Here is a 20,426-nt window from a genome sequence, read left to right as displayed (position 1 = left end):
GAACTGCACCAGTTGAAGGTTTCAGTTTTTAAAGAGGAAGGATATCATTCTTCAGTTTTAATACTGATCCCTCTGCAGGGTGTGGGAGGGACTTTATCGGAAATTCTTAGTGAAGATCATAAAGATCACCTGCTTAAACATGCAGCATTGGTTGCTAACATACAAAATATTAAAAGCACTTGGATCAAACACATGGGCTGTTATGGCTCTGTAGTACAAAGATGGGCTCTTTTTTTTTTTCTTATTCTTTCTCCCATTGCTTTTCTCATTTAAATAATGATGTTGACTTTTCCTTCTTGTGTAAATTAATTTTTCTTATTTTCTCTTTCCTGTATGCTTAAAAAAAAATAAATTCTTCTAAAGCTGCTAAGCTCTTGTTTGGAGAAGAGGAGGTCCAAAGAAATTCAGACCAGAACTTTTTCTACTTAGTTATTATAGTTATTCATATTCTTAGAAACAAAACAAAGTGGAGGAAAAAAGTTTTTTCTGTTGTGTGACCATTTTGAAGAGCAGTCTCTCATTTTCAACTGGTTCAATGGTGAAGGGTTTGTATTATTATTATTATTTGGGAAAAACAAAATTAGAAAATCTTCTGTGCTGTAGTTGAAGGTATTTATAGTGACACTGCTTATCATTACTCATAAGGATATTTTTTAGTTTTGTTTTTTTTCCCATAGCTTAAAACTTTTCAGTTAAATGTTTTTAAAAGTCATTATTGACAGGAAAAGTGCCATTAGCTGTAAGCCACAGTCCTCTTTCCCTACTCCCTCCTTGCATCTTCAGATGTGTTTGGGGGGTAATCCCTCTTTCTCCTGTCTCTTCACTGGGCTTATTTCCATTCACAGGAAAATCAGCTCTTGTTATTGAACCAGCAAAGCCTTTCACATACTGTTTTGAACTTATTTTTGAGATTAGGGTTGCTCTCTTAGGTAACTATAAGTGGGACGAGTTACTGAACTCTGCTCTTCTGATGCTCCTGCTTTGATTTGAACATTTGCTCTCTGGACTTTTCCTCAAAATTACAGAGGGGAGCTCAGTACTTCTGAAGTGTTTGTAACCAGTCCTTTAGGCTCCTGGCTTGGCACCTAGGACTGGGGTGGCCTGGCAAAGCAAAGCTTTGGAGGGCTGTGTCCTGTCTGACTTTCTGTTGCTTTGGGGTTATGCCCAGCCTGTCACTTGGTTCTCTGAATTGTTCCATGCTCAGGTGTTTGGTGCTATGTTTGCTGTTGGAATACTGAGTGTGACTGGTTTTGGTAGAAAAAGTGAGGTGAACTTTGTGGTTTACATAGGAAGCCAAAGAGGTGGTATTGAAGTATATTGTGCTCCTGATGCTCACAAAAATCTCTGTGAAAAATCCCTCTGAAAAAGATTTGTTAGGGATTGAATAAGCACAGTTGAAATGTTATGGGATTCTGGCATAATATATTAGTGATCTTACGTGCTTGATTTTCATTATCAACAGTGTTTTGCTGCACATGCATTGAAATTTTTCAAATCAGACTAGAAAACATTATTCTGCAAGCAGCATTTATTTTGCTAGGAATTATTGCTGTTCTCTGTTCTGTTTTGAAAAATGTAGATTTTTTTTTTCCAAGTTGCATGCTTGGCAAATATCAAGAAGTAAGCAAGCATACCTTTTGTTTGACCTTGCTCATAGGGGCTTTGAAAACACTGCAATAACTCTCTAGAAGTTTACCTTGTAAAGTACAAGGTACAGTAGTTTGGTGTTGATACTAAATTAATGACTCATTCATTTAAGCGGGTCAGCTGTACTTAGATTCTTTCCTTCCATTTTCCAATTGTATTCACCGTTGTAAAATTATCACACAGTATATAGACCTTGCACAGAAACAAAGTAACCATTTTCTATATAAATAAAGGAATTCCTGGTTAATACCCTCTCACAACTCAGTGAGGAACTCCATACAATACCTAAGTCATAAAGAAGATGACACCTCTATGCTGATAGTCAAGGTTATTTGTCATCTTGAGTGTCAGGACTGCCTGATTGTGTCTTAAAATATTTATTTTTAAAGTTGGGGCTTTGAAATTGTGCTTTACTAACTGTGAAAGAATTTATTATTTGAGGATTTTAATGGATTCAATTGTCATCTGTCAAAGTATATAACCGAATTAGTGTGTGCTGTACAATGCTGATAAATCTTCAGCTGTTGTCCATCTGACCATTTATAGCTTATTAGCAGTGAAACTTCTTATAAAAGATCACTTCTGTGAGAATTTAAAGCATTAATATCAATTAGACTTTGTAGACCTTCATTGTCTGATTCTTCTGAGATGATGAAAATATAATCCTAGCAATATTAGGCTTTATATGAAGCTATTTTCCTGACACAAAACTCTACCATGTTTTATCACTCTTGTTGATAAAATTGTTTTCAGCTTAGTTTGATCTTACCTGTAAATACACAATCTTAATCCTAAGGATTTCCTTCCTAAGGGTTAGGATTTTGCCCCTGAAGTAATGAAGCATGCTATTTCTAGCAGCTTTCAGCATATAGTAAAGCAGATGCTGCAGTAGAAGAGTTGGTTTAGTTTTTATATTGAAGGAGAGAACTTGGCTGAAATCTGATCTTTATTTATTTATTTATTTTTATTCATGGATATATCATTTATAATCAATCTAAAATTGTTTTTGAATAGACAGTTGCTCGTTTCAAGTACTGTGTTGAAATAAAATAATATTTCCATACTAAAGTTTACCTAGAATTGTTATAACCATTGAGACCTCCAATGTCATCTCTACAACATTCCTGGTTGTAGAGGTTGGGAAAAGGGGTCCCTGGGATATAAATTAGCGAGTGTCCGTAGTGAATCCAGTAGAGGGGGGAGAATGTGACACATCTTCCTTAAGAAATTATTTTCTTTACACAAGATAACCTCTTGTAGGACTGACCTGTGCAAGTGGGGCTGGGACATCTCCAAGGTGGCACTCTGAAGCAATGACTTCACTTTCGCTGAGCTGTGCCCACAGCACGTGTGACACTTGCAAGAGCAACTTTGGTTTCAGCTCAGAGCAAATATTATACTGAGCAGGAAGCAGGAACACAGCCTTTTCTCTAAGGTCTTTTCTGTTAGCCTAGCAGATTATTCAAATGTTTTCCTGTTGGCTTAGTGCAGTCACTGCTTTCAGCTGCAACCTTTAAATAGGGCTTAAGTCTGTCAATAGATACTGAAGATAGCTGTGAGTTTGGGAGGAGGGAAGGGGAGCTCTTCATAAGAGGTGATATGGAGACACAGACCCTGGCCCTACTGGGACTAAGGAAGGAGGGAAGTAAAACTATGTTCCCTTTAGAAAGGAGCATATTAGTTTGGATGAGTGTGAGATTGTGAGCTGTGCCTGTGGGGTGGGGTGCAGTTCCTGTGGGTCCCTCTCTGTGCTGCTGTCATTTCCCTCTTGTCAGTGTCTATTGATGCACTCATGGCAGAATGAAAATCCTACATAAGGCACTGGGAAATGAAGCATGAAGTAGAACTTTTCCTGTAGAAAATTTAAGGGGAAAAAATATATCCTAGGTACCCTCCCTGCCTCCTTCTCCTCAATCCAAGAAGTGCAGGAAGAGTATGTCACATTCCTGGTATGAGGTAGAGTCTTTCAACCCAATCCAGGTACTTCTTGCTCTTTCAGTGGATATTGATAAATAGTTGTTACCCATGTGCCCAGAGACCTGCATGTTGGTTTTCATTGTACTGTGTCTGTTAAAGTGACAAAGGTGACTTTGAGACCAATAATTTCTTGGAAGCTTAATTGCCAGTCCTGTCAATTTTTACTTCTACCGTATTTCACCCATCACTACAGCAGTGGTCAGAAAACACCCTTTGCCAGCTGCTATCTGTGTGGGTAATTTGAGCTGTGGAAAAAATCCTGCCTCATTTCTCTGATGTTCTTTAAAACATGTAACACCAGTGAGTTTTGAACTTACTCAGGCTTCCTCAATCTTCTGCAGCTGTCTGGGATGGCCAGCCAGTGAGGGTATCCTGCTCCTCAGGGCTGAGACCCTCCTGTCAGAGCTTCAGGAAGGTGGTGAGTCGGGGCACCCACCTGTCTGTCCAGGTCCCTCTGTAAAGCCTTTCTACCATCCAGCAGATTGACACTCCCTCCCAACTTGATGTCATCTGAGAACTTACTGAGGGTTCTGAGAACACCTGCCCATCCCATTGAAGCAAGGAAGGAGCTTCTGGTCCCAGAGCAGGAAATAAATCTAAGTGGATTCAGGGACATTTGTTCTCATTGTACCAGTTGTTGCTTATATTTCTCCAGTAAATTTTGCTTTCCCCCCTGCCCCTAACTGGAAGTAGTTAAATGAAAGTGCTTATCAATAGGTTCTTGAGCAATATGAAAAGCCTAAGTCCAAGGTAACTTAGGACACCTTGTTCAGCCATTATTTTTTTGTATTCTAGCAACAGGAATTCCTTCCAGGATGTATGAAACACTTTGGACTCTGTTATCGTTGGTTATGGCTGGGTCACCTCTCTGTCATCATGCTATCTTTGGCACAGTCATTTTAATGATCCAAAAGTTGAAAATCATGTTTTGGTTTTAAATTCCCTAACAGAACTGAATGTTGAGGGTTGTTCTTTGTCCTATATCCTTTACTGTTGGCACTGGAAGAAACATGGGGGCTAATTTGATAAAGCCGCAAACTATGGCTTTCTTCTCAGGCAACTAAATTGCTGAAGAAGGCAGCAGGAAACATTGCCACCAGATAGGAGAAAGTCATACTTGAGTTTTGAGGAGTGGCAGATAAGGTTCAATAGCTGCATGACTGAGGAATCCACAGACTGGGGATTCAAGAGGCCCTTTGTGCCCTGTGGTTATTGTCACAGGGCAGTGACTCAGGGGTGTAAATGTTGGGCCGCACCCATGTTGTCTCCAGCTTTGGTCGTGCTGGGGATGAAGAGAGGAGCAAGCTGGTCCTGAGTGCCAGGCTGTTTGCTTACAAAGGAGGGCTGTATGGAGGTGGGAGAGAGGGATGCTCCCAAGTACCAGGGAGTACTCATTTTTGTAGGTAGGGAAGGTGGCACTTAGGGCAGGAACTGCTTTCTGTCTGCAATCAGCCCATGGGAAATTAGTGGAGCCATGCTGAACTGAACTGCTTTATTACTCCATTGGTTTTGTATCAGCCCTTTAAATTGCACTAAATTTTAATATTATTATTATTATTGGTAACATATTTTTTTTTCTCCAAGTACAAGATCCTGCCTCTTGACCAGTTTGGCTTCTCAGTTAGTTTGCTATCCTTCAGATGTCAGTGTGCTGTTGGATATTATCATTTGACCTTCCGAATTAGTCATCTAATTAAGGAGTGGGTTAACTACACAGTCTGTGTTTGACCAGATTGCTCAGAAATAACTTTGTGACTACTAATGATGCTAAATAGAGACTACTTGAAGTCCTGGTGCTTGCAGTGGCTGCTACATCTTTTTCCCCTCCTGTGTTCAGCTAGCCCAGGGAGTGAACCCTGTGATTCAGCAGCAGTGTGGGTTTTTTTGCTGAAACTGTTTATATTCAAAACCTGGTTGAAGCTACACAGGAGAGATTTGAAAAAAATACATTTGTTTCATAGCCTGGTTTAATGACTTTTTTTTTTTTTTTTACAGCTGATGTGACATTAAAAAAAAAATTGCTGTAGATTGATGTGTCTTCAGGATATCCTATATTGGCAATGCTTTAAAGATACAAATTCTGCTTTCCACTTCAGGTTAATTCTGCTGTAGCTTATTATAACTTCATTTTTATTTCAAAATTTGTAATTTGGCCTGGATGTCCTCCAAAATTTGGGGGGCAGAAATTGTGCTTAGTCACCTTACCCTGATATTTTTACTTTTGGTTTATTTCTCTGAGTTTGGTACGTTTAATATCAGTGCTTTGGTATTTTACTATACAATATTTATTTTAAATAGTTTAGAAGAGTCTTAATATTTTAACAGATCTGTAAATGTCTTAAACTGCAAACAACACTACTTGATGTTTGAGAGGATTTTTAGAACTTTTTAATGTATTTTTAAAATGCCCTGAATCTATAAGAGCCGTGTGCTGTGCATATTGAGTCACGTCAAGGGATTCCCAGGTGCAGCCCCCCCTGTGTCTGAGTGCATTTTAAGATGAATTTGGGGCACCAGTTCTGCATAGGTTACAGCAGGTCAGGGAGTGGTGATTGCTTCAGATGCAACACTGATGGCTGCCCTACTTCTGGATTTATTTTATCCCTCAATTTCCTTCTCTGCCATACCCAACCTCCCCCTCATCCTTTCCTGAAAAAGATCATGTCAACTCTGTATTTTCAAAATGTTCTGTATCTTTCTTTAGTGCAAAAGAGGAATACTACTTATAGTTTGTCAGACTGAACTGAAACAAAGTTACTTTTTACAGTAACTGGTTTTTATTTTTCTGCTTTAGAAAGAGAGCTTAGATTGATCTTGGTGTGTGTATTTGTTTACTGTGCCCTGCTCAAGTTCATACTGAGCCTTCAAAGACAAGCAGTGAATGAGAGCTAAGGGGATGCTTTCAATTAGCTTAATAGTAATTGTGGACCTGAATACATGGAAAAACTGCATGCTGTTCTTTTTTGTTTCCTTCTTTTTATTTTCTTTATTTTCTTCCTCTCTCTCTGAAAGCTTTTTCCAAAGTTCTTGTTACCACGCTTTGTGTTCTGGGATTTATATTGGTGTGTAGCACTGAAGAATGATTGTTTCCAACTCATGAAGTTTGAATTCCTTTCAGTAAGTGATTAAGGAGAGAAGCAGAAAAAGCTGGATTTAAGAGTTTGATGTCATTTTAATTTTTAATTTTTTTTTCAATTATAAAACACTGAGAAAGGAAGGCTTTGGATAATAGCAACTCTGCGTCTGAGAGATATTAATATTCTTCTGAAGATGCTTTGGAGTGGGTGTACAGTAAGGATGCCAGTCCATATTTTGCTTCCTCATGAGAAGCATTTTTGTTTCAATCTTGTTTTGCTTATAAAGATTAAAAATGCCCTTCTAGAACCAAAATGCACAAGTCATTAGGATTCACCAGGGTGTCAATGTTTAGGGACTCACCAAGAGCAAATGAAGTACCATTTTGGCATCTTAATGTGTTTTTATAGTTATCTAGCTTTTGTGACTATTAGTTAAGTTCTTCTTTCATTAAAGGTCTGTACTTTGTATTAATTTACTTCTATTTCAAAGTATATCACTACTATGATTTCTGATTTATTTGTATTTAAATGTGACACTGTAACTTTGCAATACATAGCAAACACACAGATTAATTTACAATATACTGCTTGGATTTTATAGAGATTCATTGTTTTAATAGCCATTCAAAATGGGGTAGTTATGGTACACATGGTGCTGCCATGCATCTGCTCCTGCTTAGTCCTTAAAAATTCTATCTTGTCAAAGGAATCAGCTGTTTCAGCTCTGCCATCAGCAACTTCTATCTGCCCAGGTTTTTAGGAATCCAGGCAAAATGAAGGGCCTTGAGGAGGTCTGACTTGTAGCAGCCTTTCCAGAACTGGGATTGACTAGACTTCAACCTTAATAGGTTTTTGTTTAAAATATTTTTTATATGTATCAATGCATTGGTTTTCTGGTTACCTGTTCTCCTTGCGGGAAAGAGAAAAACAGGGAAAACAGGGTATGCAAATTCAACTTGCAGTGAAATAGGTATGGAATTATTAAAGCTAAAAGCACCCTTTCTCAGAGCAATTCCTTTTTTTCCTCCTGTCTCGTGGTTTGTGGTTTGTTTCTGTTTGTTTTTTTTCTCCCCATCTGTGCTTGTAAAAAGAAATAGAAGTTCTGTCTTCTCTTTAGGAGAGACCTTTCAGCACTGTATCAAAGTGCAGAAGGATGTTAATCACTTACATGTTTTAAGTTGGAAGAACCAAGTCAGTCCAGTTACTGACTTTTGTGATCAGTCAAGGAGATTAACACTTAGAACTGCAACTGGGTATTTTGTTTCTGGTCTTATCTAAATCAGAAGGGAGAGAAAATTATTATAAGTTGGTGACAGCTTTAATACACAGATGTGAATGTTTTAGTAAACATCATGTCATATAAATCTCAGATACCTGTCCAACCATCAGGGCCAGCCTAGGAAAAAATATTGTTATTCATTTTTCTACCTGAGTTGTTACTGTCTGCTAAAATCTCTGTTTGCAGCTGAGCTTAAGTGTATTTTAATTCTGTTTGTACTAACAAATGTTTGAAAAAATCCAGGATTATCACACTGGTTATGAAATAGAACACATAGTTTCTTAACTTTTTAAACAGAAACACAAAATGAGGACATGATAGCAGCAAATGTCTTAAATGGGGAATCTGCCCTTTCAGAACTGAAGCTGAGAATCTGTGAGCAGTGATGTGGGGTGGGGCATCCATATAAATTCAGCCATCACTTCTCCAAACCAGTCGCTTTTGTGTAAAGGAATTCAATTTCAAACTTTTTGCTGGAATGTTCTCCTCTTCCAAGACTTAAAATGTGTACATGAGCCTTTAAAAAAGTAAGGGTATGCTTTTCCCAGGGGAACACAGAGGTGGCTTTGATGTCCATTAGCTGCAGATCTTACACAGTTTTCAAGCGAACTGCATAGTCTGTGTGTCCCTCCTCTCCCTGTCCCTTAGAGAGGGGCTGTGCCTGCTTGGGAGGAGGCATTTAGGAGACTGCTCCCTGCAGTGGCTTCAGGATGACAGTGGGTTAGTGGAACTTCAGGAACAAAGGTGGTTTTCAGCAACTTTTGTTTGTTTTTTTTTTCCCCTCTACTTCCCTTGGAAAGTATAGGAAAGTACCTAGATTCTTACTGAATAACTGGGTTGAATAGCAAAGGGCTAAGGCTCTGAAGTGTTCAGAGCCCCATAAAGCTCATGCATATATATGCACAGTCATTTCAGAATGCAAAAACTGACTGAGGATTGGAAATGCAGGTGGCAGAACAACTTTTTGAGAGGTGAAATTGAAGGGATTTTTACTGTGTGTGTAACACTTTCCTTCATCACCTCGTTCTCCGTTGCAAGGGAGCAGTTCAAGAAGGGGTGTAAAAGATCTCAGAGAAAGCTGCTTAGGGAGGTGCTACAGAAGATGTTGGCCAGAAGGAAGAATGGGGTATGGAAATCCCATATGCTGATGTCCTTAATGTTTGTTAACACAGTAGTTCAGCTATGTGCTAGCTTTGTATGGTGCTTTGGTGTTTTTTGCTCTGTGTTTTTTAAGTAAGCTCTTCTGCAGCAAAGGTTTGACACTTGCTCTCTAGTAAAGTGCTTGCCCAGTAGTAAGAATCCGCCTGCTTCTGCAGCATTGTTATTAATAATAATTATTGTTTTTATTACAATATTATTATATTAATAGACATCATTATGTTATATATTACAATAAATAATGTATACTTTACTTAATATTATTATTTTTATTTGGTTGCAGAGTTGAAGGTAGATCCCTTCCAAAGAGTGTTGTCAGGCAAATTTACCAAGACAGTATGTGTGTAGCTGTGGGCTGAGATATCAGGCCAGTGCAAGCAAGAGCATAGCAACATTGGTATAGTGATGCCCAGGAATTGCTGATTTTAGGACTGGATTAAAATTTTCAGTGCTCTGCTGTATGGATGGATGGGTTCATGTGAAAGATCTTTAATGTGTTTCTTTATTGTACCGTGTGTATGTGACCCAAACTGAGGCCATGCACAACACAAAAGCCAATTGTAGAGTAGGTTGGTTTAGCAGATAGAGAAGTGCCAGTACCTTACCAGGTTTGCTCAGCAAACCATCATTAATTTAAAGGAACATCTGCTGATAAGCTCTGAAAGTTTGCCACTCTCATCCACTTGAGTCATAAAAGCTGGCAAAATATGCTTCTCAGTGATTCCTTGTGAAACAAAAGAGTGTCAGAGATTGAAAAGGACATTTTCCCATAGCCAGCCTGACAATTTACTGCTGACTGAGAGTATGTGCTTGCAAGGTTGTGTGAGAGGGAAAGTAAAGGATAGAAAAAAATTATCTACCTCCTGTGGCAAAGGATGTGCTGTACTTTGTGATTTAGGAGGTGTAAAAAAGCCAGATGCAAAGTTTCAGAAAGATGGAGTGTGGCAGCTCAGACTATCAAAGCTCAAGTCAGTGCAAGGCCTCGGAGGACCAAGGATAATCCCAAACCTTCTCTGGAGGGATAGCTACAAGTGACTATCCCATGCTTTAAAATAGTGGAATAGTGATTTGTTTTGCTTCCATGGAAATTTCTCACCAATCTCTTAATTTTTAACAAAATATCATCATCTGAATATCATGAAAATAAATTGCTCTAACTGTGCTGGTGTGCAAACATTTGCAGCATGTATGTATGTGGTCATGAGCTGAATGGGTGGTGCCTCTACATTTAACAGAGAGATGTTTAAAAGCAGATTTTTTCCATTAGAATCTAATTAATTCGAATTAGAGGAATAGTAGAATGTTCCTCTAATCTTCTCTGGCATCATTTTGAGACTCTTTCAAATACTCCATTGATGCCAGTCATCCTCTGAAATATGGAAGGAAAGGAAACCTCTGACTGTCAGTAACATATCAAGTTTTTGATTTATCCTTTGATGGCATGAAGAGAAATGTATCTGAGATATCACAAGCATGTATATTATTGCCTCAAATTGAGTGTTTTAATAATGCCTTTCTTAGAAGAGATATCACCTACTAAATTCAGTCTTTGTGCCTGTTCATTAAGATGAACAATTCAAGTCTTTAATACTACTTCACTAAGGCTTTATTATTAACCTTTTTTAAAAAAGGAAAAAATACTAAAAAAACCCTAGAATGGCAGACCTTCTTAGTTTAAAGAGTAAAATACTACTTCACTACTTTATAAGAAATTTCAGTCTTGATATACTTATTTTTCTGTGGATTTTCTGAGGGGAAAAAAAAAAAAAGCCAATGTGACACACAACAGCAACACTGACTTTTTACTGAGATGTTACTAAAGATTCTGGTGCTTCCAGATGGAGACAGGGCTTATGTTGTATGTGATTTAAGAGGAATAGTTGTCTTTCAGGAGCCCCAAGTCAGATAATGGAAAGAAAATAAGGGTGATGTATTTTGTCTGTGCATCCTGGGAGGCTCTGGAAACCAGGCCTCTTGTTTACTTGTCTGTTTCTTCTTTCTTATCTGTCTGTCTCCAAGACTTCAAAGAGCAGACACTATCACTAGTTACTATCACTATCACTTAGTTCTAAGTATTGTAAAAATATACTCCAAAATATTTTAAACTCTTGCTTTTAAGCATGTTTTGTCTCCTCACACTTTCTAAGAAGTGGTAGCTTGCCAGTGTGAATGCTGAGAACTTGCAGGCCCTGTTTCTTTTCAATCACTTACTAACCAGTCCTGTAAAATTAGTCATATTCTGGTAGTATCATAAGTTAAAATATTTTTTGTCTGATCTATATTCTTCACTGGGATTGTGATCTTGTATTTACCTATAATATGTGTGTGTTATATTTTTATTCTGTGTACTGTACCTGCAGCCCACATATGTGACATTGAGCTTTGGTAGTGAAAATTTCTTGTTAAATCTTTTATACCAATGCACTTGCTTACTGATTTGTTGCACTAATTTCTCCCCTTTAGGATTGCTTGCATCTGTAGAATTTTATGAAGAAAAACTGCAGTCCTTGTATCTGGAAAGTGCTTGTTTAAAAGCAGCTTTACGAGGCTGGAATTTCTATTTGGCTCTGGATTAAACATTTGCCAAGCTTGTATTCTGACCTCCCTTCCTGAGCATTTTCACATCATAAAGTCTGTGCAGAGCAAAGCACGCTCGGACATTGTCTCCCTGTCCCCTTACTTGTTACTGAGTGGTGCAGCCAGAGCTGTCCAGATATGTAATTGAAAATTAATGACAAACTTAGCTTTATATAGAAGACAATAGTATTCAGTTTGCTGCACAACAATAGCACTGATATCCTGTTTCAAACGAGCATGGAAGCAGTAGAACTTTATTTATCTCACTAGTCAGCAGCAATCGCTTCTGACTGCACACCGGAGGCTGATCTGCTGAGTGCAAAGGTGCTGGTTTTATGTTATTCACCAGACCAGAACTGCTGCCTTTACTCTCAAAGCATTTACTTTATTTATTTTGGAGTTCAGTACTTTTGCAGAAGGGAAGCATAAGCCCATTTGGGGAGAAAACAGTGCTGAGAAAAAGTGCTTCAAGCCTACTCCCTTTATTTCCTCAATTATTCCGATATTTATCAAAAAGGTTTGAAAGAACTTTTTGTTTAAGTCATCTGTATGCCACCCTAGAGCTGCTGATAAAATATCTGTGGTAAAATACCTTTTAACCTGCATAAAAAAGCATGAGTGTAGCATGAGATGGGCACAAGGCTTTCAAATACTTCATTTATTCCTACCTAGCTTTGCTATTTAGCTTTGGTACATGCAAATTTTATTGACTTTATTTTTATCACTTCTTCTGTAGCCAGAACTACAAGAATGCTGGTACTGTTAGGAAGCACATGAGCCCATGCAACTTGGCTGTAAATAACCAATGAATTATGAGGGAAAGAGGAAGTAAAAGGAATTAATTATATTAGAGTAACATTTTGTCTGGGTGCTCTTAAGAAGTTTGAGACTTGGTGTTAATTCTTGAAAAGAGTAATTGCTAGCAGTTTCTAAATAAATCATTGTTTACCAAGAGGGTATGTGTGGGGTCAGAGAGGGTGAAATAAGTTCAAGAGTAATTAAGAGAACTGAGCAGAGCATGGGCTGATGCAGAGGTTCCCAGGAGGCTGCTGCAGCCACACTGAGGACTGAGCTTGCAACCTCTGGGGTGACTTTTCTTAATGTCATTTAAATTATACTCTCTATCTCCTGCCCCAGCTTCTTATCTTGACTTTGAGACATCCCCTGAGTCGAGGGCAGATGTGGCATACAGGAAACTTTTGCTTAAAAATGAGGTTACTTCTTTTAAAGGTAAAGCAATCAATATAAAGGTAAAGATACCTGTCTGTAAGAAACCAAAATGCTGAGACCTGACAATCCAAAAATTTGGAAGTTACCACTCTAGGGTATTAAGAAGCTGTCTGAACTAGTTCTGAACTGTTAACAGCTTTTTTCTTATTCATGGGCAGATACAGTAAGATGCTGGGAAAGGGCAAAATTAAAAATAAACCAGATTTGCAGACCTGCAAAAGACTGAAGTGATTTATGTCATTTTGCAAATGACAGGGAAAAGTGAGGGTTATGTGAAGTTAAAAGCAAGCCCTCCCCATCCCTTGTTTTTTTGTTTTGTTTTGTTGGGTGTTGTTTTTTGGTTTTTCTTTGGTTTAGTAGGGGTTTTTGGTTGGTTGGTTGGTTTTTTTCAGGTGTTTTTGAGATTGTTCACACTATTGCTTCTTTGCCATGAAGAAAGGGGTAGTTGGGAGGGCCTGAAATGCTTGTTGGAACTCCTACATCCTTTTTTAAGCAGCAAGATTTAAATGTTTTCAATAAAGCTGGCTTTGTGTTCAAAATGTGAATTCAGTGCTTAAAAACAAATAGTGAAACAGTGTTTTAGACTATTTCTTCATCTACACTGCCCTTCTCCCACCACCAAGGTCAGCACAGAGGAAGTGTGAAAGGAAAAATGCTTTCAGTTTGCCAGGAACCACTACAGCCACCAAGGGATTTTAAGCAGTGGGTCACTTTAAGCATTATGATTTGTTAAAGGACCTGGAATTTGCTCAGAACGTTCTCATTGTTACTGTTGCTGGGGGATAAGAAGTTACTCAATTTTCCAGTATGGTCAAAGTGTGAACATCTTTTGGACATACTTTCTAATGCAGGCTGCTTTCAAGACTGTCCTGAGCAACCATTTTCAAGCTTGTTAAGTAACAGAATTTGTTTCTGCATATGGTAATCACGACAAACTGTAGTGTGGGATGGCTGAGCCATTAAATAATGTACAGCCTGTTGCACTTGGCATAGCTCCTTATTGTAGCCTCAATGTATGTGCCAAGTCCAAAGAGGCAAAGCCAAACATATCAGGGCATTTTGTGGTGCTACAATTCTTATTTACATATATAGTGTGCGTGTGTATGTATACACGAATTATGCTCATCTCAAACGATGAGATCAATTTACAGCCTGACAAACTGTCTGTGTTAGATAGTTTTCATGCTCTGCTCTATGCTAGAGGATGGAGCTGCTTGTAACTCAATCTCTTTCCTCCCCAAGGCCCTTGGTGAGGCCGGGGTTAAGGGGAGTGTATAAACAGCTGCAGCAAGGCTGTTGTGAATGCAGATGTCTTCATGAAGTGGGATCTCCATGTCACCAGGGACTGTGCAAGCCCTACTAAATGGTTTTGCAGGAACCTATCCATGCGTTAGCCAACTGAGCTGTGCTGCTGTCCTCCAGAGAAATATTCTGTTGACTTTCACCTACAACCTTCCCCTCACCACGCTGTCCGCCTTCCTCTTCTGGGCTCCTGCAGCTTTCTGTCTGTACTGTGCTGCTTTTTCATTGGCTTGATTATCCCAAAGCAGGCTTCCTAAAATGCAGTTGAACTGCATTTGAGTCATAGGTCAGCAGCTGTGGTCTTGCCAAGCCCTTTACTTCTGTTCTTGATCCCATTCAGATGTAACAGGATGTAAGCATGGGACCAAAACGGGCCAGTTTATTTTATTGGTGGTCAGGAGGTATTTATTGGTCAGTTACTGAATTTCTGGTGGCTTGAGGAGTCAGTGTGAACATTGTACACAATTCATATATCAAATCTCTGTCCAACTTCAAAGTTAGCCTTGTTTTGGTCAGCACCGTGGGACTAGATGACCTCCGGAGAACACTCCCAACCTGAATTGTTCTGCAATTTATACTGTGATTTAAACATAGTACAGTTAGGGAGTAGAGGGATAGCCTTGTGCCAGCAAAAACTGGCCAAAGAACTGGTAAACAGCACAGAATTGGGAAACAATAGGTGATTCACAGGCTAAAAGATAGAGGGGAGTTAAGCTTGTATCTCTTTTGCAACTCTATGTGTTTGTGTAGGCTGGTATTCAAAGGAACTTGATAAGCCACTATCTAACTGATGGCTCATCAAAATAAAGGTCTATGTATATATTTGGTATGAGTTCTGTTTAAAATTCTTACTAACTCTTCTTAAAGGAAAGCTAGCCACAAAATGTTTACTGATAAGGCTACACAGGTGTGTGTGTGTAGAATCTGTGTTGTAGCTTTTTGTCGCTTCTGACAGGTCATTAACTCACTTGGATTCCTTTATGCTGATTTAAAAATAACTCACTAACAACAGGGTGATCATGTTTATTCACCAGAATAAAGCTTTCTGCAATAATATGTCTTAGTGATGCTTTTATGTATGTTCAGTTTGCAGTTGACTTGTTAATGTTACTGAATCATTGAACTTCCATTCCCCTTATAACTAAGCATTTGTTTTGCTAACAAAGTCTTGCTTGGCTATAACGAGATGTACCCTCCTAATATATTTATTCTACAAATGGTGGTTTGTGGTCCTATGTACATTGACTATGAGTGTATAATACAGCATTATTTTTCCTTGAAGTAGAAGAATCATGCTTGTGGAACTTGAACAGTAAATGCAAATCTGAACCGGTACAAATACCTGCTTGGAAGTCAAATTAACAGGGGCCTTGGTGCATATCTTATACTTTCTGATATTCAGCTTTGGTTGCCCAAAACTATCTTTATTTTCAGAAGGCAGATACTGAAAACTGTACTCTTTTCATTTGTACAATTAATACCTGTATTACAAAGTTACACACACCCAAATCACCTGGATTATTTCTGGATCCTCTTTGCAAATAATCCAAGCCAACTTCAGTCTGGGCAGATCGTGAGGCTGCCAGCCCTAGTGACCCAGGCTGTTCATGCAAGCCATGCCATGGGGAGTCCAGATACTGCCTTGAGCTATGCTGCCTTAATTAGCACTAATGTTCATCATTGTTTTCATGATAATTCTATTTTCTTTATTTCTCTTTCAATTTTTTTTCTTTTTCTTTTATTTTTTTTTTTTTCTGACCACGAAAGTGAAGTGGGGAGAAACAATATGTTCCATTGTGAAGGAGGAGATCCCTTTGGAGCCATGATGGTTACTGCAGTGAAGGTACAAATAGAGTCACCTGGGATGACATCTAGTCCAAGCCATAGCATATAACCACCCGTTTCAGATTTCCTTCTCTCCAGGGGTTTGTGGCATTTGGTTCTTTCTGCATTGCTGGGTGCACCTCCCAGCTGCAGGCAAGATCCCTGTTCCTCCTGGGGGTCATTTTCTTGTTTCAAAAGCTGACACCAGCCAATATTGCTGTGCCTGCTGCCAGGGGTGGTTTGTTTTGTTGTTTTTTTTTTTTGAAACCTTTGTATTTGCCTGGATCACAGGGGCCTGTGCTTTTTCTGTTCCTCCCCAATGGGTGCCTGAGCAGAGATGGGGGCTCATGCCTGCTGCTCGTGCTGCTCCTGCCAATGTTGCCTTACAGCATCTCCCCAGTCCTTGTGCCAGCAAAACTCATCCATGCTGGTGCTTTGGGAAAGGATCCTGTCATGGGGCACAGCTGTGTGTAACTTGTTGGTTACACAAGTTCACGGGCAGGTTCATCCAGAAGATGCAGTGTTGTCAGGCTCTCTGAAGCCAATGTGTGGTGTGTCCTGTGGGCAATGGGGTTAGCAGGGTGGCTCCAGCTTTCTCCAAATTGGGCTGAAGGATCAGCTCCTGCTGCTCAGGAAAGCTTCCACTTTCCTTGTTTGCTCAGAGATTTCCTAGGAGAGCTGCTGTTGTGTTCTGAATAGCTTCTCTCATTTGAAGATTCAGCAAAGAGGCTGACAACTTATGTATTCCTCTTGTTTTGGAACATACCATCCTGTTTCATTTTGGTTTTATTCTCTGTCATTTTTCTCTCTCATAAAGTTTGTCCACTGGTATCACTTAAGGGTGGATGTCTCCTACTCACCTGAGAGCTCTTACTGAGTGCTGGTGATTACACTATAAAAATAGAAACCAGTGATTTATATTCATTCTTGGTAATAAACGACCTTGGAATGTAGTCTCCCAGGAACTAAACTGTAAATAATTAAGCTTTACCTCTGTGGAACCAGGCCACTTCTGGATGTAATCTTGCAACAGTTAACTTCCTTTTCAGAGGCTGTGGTTATGGGAGGTGGTCAAAACAAAAAAATAAACATTAAATGCTAAGCACACCTTTTTTTATGTACGTAATCTAATAAGTCCTGAGTAAAGTCAGAAAAATGGAACCCAACCCTGATACAACTGTGAAGTTTCAGGTCCAACTTGACCTAACAACTTAAAGTAGGAGCAAACTCTCAATCTCATTGATTCCTGATTTATACTGAAAATCTGTCAAAACTGTGAAGTTTGTGTGTCTGAGTTTTGACTAACCTGATACTAGCAATTGGGAGATCTTTTTCCTTTGTATCCAAAGGGGGTGTGGAGGCTTGTGAGGGTCCAGTTTTATAAAAGTAGCTGATGAAAGTGGAGGATTGTAAACTACTGAAAAGAGTAAATTTCCTTTCTAAAACCTTTGTGGGCTTTTGTTTGGGTGGGTTTTTTTGTTTGTTTGGTTTTTTTGTTTGTTTGTTTTTCTTTTTTTATTGTTGTTTTGTTTAAAAGTTTGAAGTATTCAAAGAGTGCCAGTCATCTCCCCTGATTTAGGCCTTTTCAATCAGGGAAGACTAATATTTTGGGAATTCTGAGCAGAGCAGTCTGTGAACAGCAATATTAAAATTACAGTGTGGGACTTAATCCTAGGAGCATGTTGTGGTGACATAAATTATTTACTGAAGCATTTGGGAGTGAGTGTTAAAGATAACAGAAATGTCCAGCTGACTGCACTACTGTGCACAGAAATATTACACCATGTTTTTCTTCTGAGAACAATCTTGGTGCATGTGAGTGCTTTGATTCTCATTGAATTGGTATCTTCTTTCAAAGTTAATATGTAAAAAAGACAAGTGGAAGCTTAGCAACTGGCTGATCCATGGTTCTTTCACCTTCTTTCCCTAAAACTCTCTGGAAATAAAAAAAAAATAAATGGAGAGAGACTGGTTTTGACCTCACAATGCTCTTTTGCTTTTAGAGTTTTCTTTCACTTTTAATTTTTGCTGACAGTTAACCCATCTCATAATTGACTTGTAATCATTATCTATGCTGAATAATTGTTTAAGTGTCCAGACAGCCTCAGACTCAGTACACTGTTGTGACTTTACCCCTTGCCATCCTACTTCTAACTAGTTAGTAAATATCATCTACATCTTCTAAGAGAGCTTCCAAGAATTTTGGAAAACCTATGGACTTTTTTCTGCTTTTTAAATTTGATTTTAAATATTGCACTGTTGCTCTGAGTATTGCTTATATTAGCAATCTCATGCCGAGAGTCTGTTTTCTATGTGCAGCAAGACAGTGATTAAAATTTAACAAGGATTTTTAAAAAGAATGAAAAATAAAGCAGAAATAAGGTTTTCCCCCAGGCCTTCTCTATGGGCTTGGGAGAGAGCAACACAGGTGACTCTCATTCTTGTGGGATATGGACAGTAGGCAAAATATATTGTAATGTAGAGATACAGTTCTCTCTAGATAATTCAAAAACACACAAAAAAAATCATTACACTGCTTACAGTTTCCTTTGTTAGTCTTATGGCTTGAAATATGTCCCAAATTCCTCAAGTTTTGTGCAGTCTTTCTTGTACCACAAATCTGGAGCTGTGGATGTTTCTTTCTTACTTCTGCAGCACTCTGCTTCTGAGGAGGGGGATGTCCAAATGCCATTTCTGAGGGACAAACCACCCCATGTTCAAGCCAACAGCGTGAGTCAGGAGTGAGAGGTTTCTTCCATTCCTTTACTCTGCTTGGACAGCTTTGGAAATCATCTCTGGAAATGTACTTGTAGTCAGTTTGGCATTAATTTTTATATTGCATGTGGCTAGTTTTCTGCATCATGTGTATTATCCTCTTGGATAATATCCCCTTGGAGTGCACTAAAACATGAGGAGGAGAGGTACATTGGACGAGAGCAGCCTAGTATTAGGGAAGTGTAAATTACATGACATCACATTATACATATTTCTGGTTGAAGAGTAAACCCAAGAGAGTATAATCTCCACCCTCGTTAGAACAGCCTTACTATCTTCTGTAGTAAGGGCAATTTATAGTGGCTAAAAACTTATTCGTTAACCTTTTGAAGTGTCATCTGCCACAGTTTGGTGTGTTAGACTTCATTAGGAGGAATGAAGAGGCTGCACAATATGTGCCCAGAATTTTGAAGGACCTCTGTCACTGCTTCTGGTTTCGTGTTCTGGCGTGCTTTGTCCTGCTTGTGACACACCAGAGCTCCCTGATTGTGTGCGTGAGGGCTGCGATGCCACTTTGCTCAAAGTTACAAGGAAAGTGGATGCTTAGCATCTTTTCAGCTTCCAGACTGCACCAAGCCTAAGCAAGAGAGTGGGGCCATGCTGTTGGTGATGCAGGTGTGAAGGGAACAGGTTGCAAAGCTTGGGAAGCCAATGCCTGTGCCTCTGTTGCTGACATGAAACCATTTGATGCTGGGGAGTGGAAAGCCCTATGCACTGTGAGATGCAGCCATCTGCTAAGAAATACTAAAACTTGGCTGAGGTGAATTACACAGGAGCCCCCAGTGCTCGCCAATGGATCTGGGCTACAGGAAAGATGTAAGGACATCAGTTGGGATCTCCCTGTTTGTAGAATATTGGATCCCCTCCCTTCCCCCAAAATATGATTTTCTAGTATTGTGCTTGCAGAAGCATCCAAATATTCTGGGGACTTTTTCTGAACCAAGCTGTACATGTTCTTTACTGGGAAAAGAGACAGTGAGGGAGATGGGGGCAAGAGGGCTTGATCTTTCAGAAACGATAAGGGGTTTTGAGGCTATTGCCCACAGATGCCCTTATTTGAGCCTAAAATAGTGTGATCTGTCTCCCTATCCGTGGATAATTAGTTCTCTGTATTTTTACAAAATGAGCATAGTTTTTAACAATTCTGAAGGCTGACAGCTGAAGCCCTGTGCACTTTTCCTCTTGCTTGATGTAAGAATCCAAACTGAGGATCCCTCCTAAGGTAGAAGAGAAACTCCTGGGTGGAAGGAGTGCTGGGCAAGTGTGGCAGGGGTGTGTGGTCAGGAGGGTAAGGGCAGCACAGTTATGCTTTCAGCACTACATTTCTGCTAACAGAAGGACTCTCTTGTGTCTCAGCTGCATTTTTTTTTTTCCTTTGGGTGTAAGATTTTCAAGAGGTGCTGCTCCTGCAGTAAAACCAGAAAGCTCATGCTCAGGAGAACAGTCTTGGAGCAGGGAAAGGGTTGAATCTAGTGGCTTTTTCTCTTTATAATTTCTGTAATACTTGACCTCCCTAGTCTGGCTTTTTTTCTAACTGCATATTGAGAAAATGAGTGCATATATCTCCTATTAACATCACC

General features: G+C 39.2%; 1 protein-coding gene across 14 annotated transcripts in view; it reads left to right on the top strand.

The window, feature by feature from the left end:
- Positions 1-20,426, top strand: part of EPS8 (EGFR pathway substrate 8, signaling adaptor) — a 131,720-nt gene that overhangs the window by 42,704 nt on the left and 68,590 nt on the right. The window contains exon 1 of one of the 14 annotated variants that reach the window (XM_071733000.1): positions 3,960-4,042. The exons of the other annotated variants lie outside the window; for them this stretch is intronic. The gene's annotated coding sequence lies outside the window, so the exon portion shown is untranslated. Of the gene's footprint in view, positions 1-3,959; positions 4,043-20,426 lie in introns of those variants that run through there. 14 annotated transcript variants of the gene reach the window in all.

The sequence above is a fragment of the Heliangelus exortis genome, chromosome 1 (genome assembly GCF_036169615.1).
Source record: "Heliangelus exortis chromosome 1, bHelExo1.hap1, whole genome shotgun sequence".
NCBI lineage: Eukaryota > Metazoa > Chordata > Aves > Apodiformes > Trochilidae > Heliangelus > Heliangelus exortis.
The sequence above is the reverse complement of the archived record's forward strand: the minus strand, read 5'-3'. Positions and strand labels throughout refer to the sequence as shown.